A 2,500-nucleotide genomic window follows, 5' to 3' on the forward strand; every position below is an offset into this window, starting at 1 on the left:
TTTTCAACTTATCAATGAATTTACTTGAGTTAAGAAGTAATAGAGGTCTAAAGCAGTGGGCAAACCACACTGGACATGCCCAATCTCGTCAGATCTTGGAAGCTATGCAGTGTTGGGCCTGGTTAGTACTTGGACGGGAGACCACCTGGGAATACCAGGTGCTGTAGGTAATTTTATACTGCCCTAACCGTCTTTTCTTTTACATTTTACATTTAATTTTTTTCAACTTATCAATGAATTTACTTGAGTTAAGAAGTAATAGAGGTCTAAAGTTAATGTTTTTGAGCGCCTACAGCCAAACCACACTGGACATGCCCAATCTCGTCTGATCTTGGACGCTATGCAGTGTTGGGCCTGGTAAGTACTTGGATGGGAGAACACATGGGAATACCAGGTGCTGTACATCATTTTATACTGCCATAACATTCTTTTCTATTACATTTTACATTTAATTTTTTCAACTTATCAATGAATTTACTTGAGTTAAGAAGTATAAGAGGTCTAAAGTTAATGTTTTTGAGCACCTACAGGCAAACCACACTGGACATGCCCAATCTCATCTGATCTTGGAAGCTAGGCAGTGTTGGGCCTGGTTAGGACTTGGATGGGAGACCACATGGGAATACCAGGTGCTGTAGGTAATTTTATACTGCCATAACAGTCTTTTCTATTACATTTTACATTACATTTTTTCAACTTACCAATGAATTTACTTGAGTTAAGAAGTAAAAGAGGTCTAAAGTTAATATTTTTGATCGCCTGCAGCCAAACCACACTGGACATGCCCAATCTCTTCTTATCTTGGAAGCTATGCAGTGTTGGGCCTGGTTAGTACTTGGATGGGAGACCACCTGGGAATCCCAGATGCTGTAGTTAATTTTATACTGACATAACATTCTTTTCTATTACATTTTACATTTAATTTTTTCAACTTATCAATGAATTATCTTGAGTTAAGAAGTAAAAGAGGTCTAAAGTTAATGTTTTTGAGCGCCTACAGCCAAACCACACTGGACTTGCCCAATCTCATCTGATCTTGGAAGATTTGCAGTGTTGGGCCTGGTTAGTACTTGGATGGGAGACCACCTGGGAATACCAGGTGCTGTAGGTAATTTTATACTGCCATAACATTCTTTTCTATTACATTTTACATTGAATTTTTTCAACTTATCAATGAATTTACTTGAGTTAAGAAGTTATAGAGGTCTAAATTTAATGCTTTTGAGCACCTACAGCCAAACCACGCTGGACATGCCCAATCTCGTCTGATCTTGGAAGCTATGCAGTGTTGGGCCTGCTTTGTACTTGGATGGGAGACCACCTGGGAAAACCAGGTGCTGTAGGTAATTTTATACAGCCAAAACATTCTTTTCTATTACATTTTACATTTAATTTTTTCAACTTATCAATGAATTTACTTGAGTTAAGAAGTAATAGAGGTCTAAAGTTAATGCTTTTGAGCACTTACAGCCAAACCACACTGGACATGCCCAATCTCGTCTGATCTTGGAAGCTATGCAGTGTTGGTCCTGGTTAGTACTTGGATGGGAGACCACCTGGGAAAACCAGGTGCTGTAGGTAGTTTTATGCAGCCATAACAGACTTTTCTATTACATTTTACATTTAATTTTTTCAACTTATCAATGAATTTACTTGAGTTAAGAAGTAATAGAGGTCTAAAGCAGTGGGCAAACCACACTGGACATGCCCAATCTCGTCTGATCTTGGAAGCTATGCAGTGTTGGGCCTGGTTAGTACTTGGACGGGAGACCACCTGGGAATACCAGGTGCTGTAGGTAATTTTATACTGCCCTAACCGTCTTTTCTTTTACATTTTACATTTAATTTTTTTACACTTATCAAGGAATTTACTTGAGATAAGAAGTAATAGAGGTCTAAAGTTAATCTTTTTGAGCACCTACAGCCAAACCACACTGGACATGTCCAATCTCTTCTGATCTTGGAAGCTATGCAGTGTTGGGCCTGTTTAGTACTTGGATGGGAGACCACCTAGGAATACCAGCTGCTGTAGGTAATTTTATACTGCCCTAACAGTCTTTTCTATTACATTTTACATTTAATTTTTTCAACTTATCAATGAATTTACTTGAGTTAAGAAGTAAAAGAGGTCTAAAGTTAATGTTTTTGAGCGCCTACAGCCAAACCACACTGGACATGCCCAATCTCGTCTGATCTTGGACGCTATGCAGTGTTGGGCCTGGTAAGTACTTGGATGGGAGAACACATGGGAATACCAGGTGCTGTACATCATTTTATACTGCCATAACATTCTTTTCTATTACATTTTACATTTAATTTTTTCAACTTATCAATGAATTTACTTGAGTTAAGAAGTATAAGAGGTCTAAAGTTAATGTTTTTGAGCACCTACAGGCAAACCACACTGGACATGCCCAATCTCATCTGATCTTGGAAGCTAGGCAGTGTTGGGCCTGGTTAGGACTTGGATGGGAGACCACATGGGAATACCAGGTGCTGT

The 2,500-nt window shown here is 38.8% G+C and overlaps 11 pseudogenes; all 11 read left to right on the forward strand.

Moving 5' to 3' along the window:
* Positions 1-51: 51 nt before the first annotated feature.
* LOC148455028 (5S ribosomal RNA) lies at positions 52-170 on the forward strand (annotated as a pseudogene).
* Positions 171-287: 117 nt separating this feature from the next.
* On the forward strand, positions 288-406 carry LOC148455029 (5S ribosomal RNA; annotated as a pseudogene).
* A 116-nt stretch (positions 407-522) lies between these two features.
* LOC148455030 (5S ribosomal RNA) lies at positions 523-641 on the forward strand (annotated as a pseudogene).
* A 116-nt stretch (positions 642-757) lies between these two features.
* On the forward strand, positions 758-876 carry LOC148455031 (5S ribosomal RNA; annotated as a pseudogene).
* A 116-nt stretch (positions 877-992) lies between these two features.
* Positions 993-1,111, forward strand: LOC148455032 (5S ribosomal RNA; annotated as a pseudogene).
* Positions 1,112-1,227: 116 nt separating this feature from the next.
* LOC148455033 (5S ribosomal RNA) lies at positions 1,228-1,346 on the forward strand (annotated as a pseudogene).
* Positions 1,347-1,462: 116 nt separating this feature from the next.
* LOC148455034 (5S ribosomal RNA) lies at positions 1,463-1,581 on the forward strand (annotated as a pseudogene).
* Positions 1,582-1,680: 99 nt separating this feature from the next.
* LOC148455035 (5S ribosomal RNA) lies at positions 1,681-1,799 on the forward strand (annotated as a pseudogene).
* A 117-nt stretch (positions 1,800-1,916) lies between these two features.
* On the forward strand, positions 1,917-2,035 carry LOC148455036 (5S ribosomal RNA; annotated as a pseudogene).
* Positions 2,036-2,151: 116 nt separating this feature from the next.
* LOC148455037 (5S ribosomal RNA) lies at positions 2,152-2,270 on the forward strand (annotated as a pseudogene).
* Positions 2,271-2,386: 116 nt separating this feature from the next.
* The window catches only part of LOC148455038 (5S ribosomal RNA), a 119-nt pseudogene continuing 5 nt past the window's right edge, over positions 2,387-2,500 (forward strand).

This window comes from Taudactylus pleione, unplaced genomic scaffold (genome assembly GCF_031769625.1).
Source record: "Taudactylus pleione unplaced genomic scaffold, aTauple2 ptg000967l, whole genome shotgun sequence".
Taxonomy (NCBI): domain Eukaryota; kingdom Metazoa; phylum Chordata; class Amphibia; order Anura; family Myobatrachidae; genus Taudactylus; species Taudactylus pleione.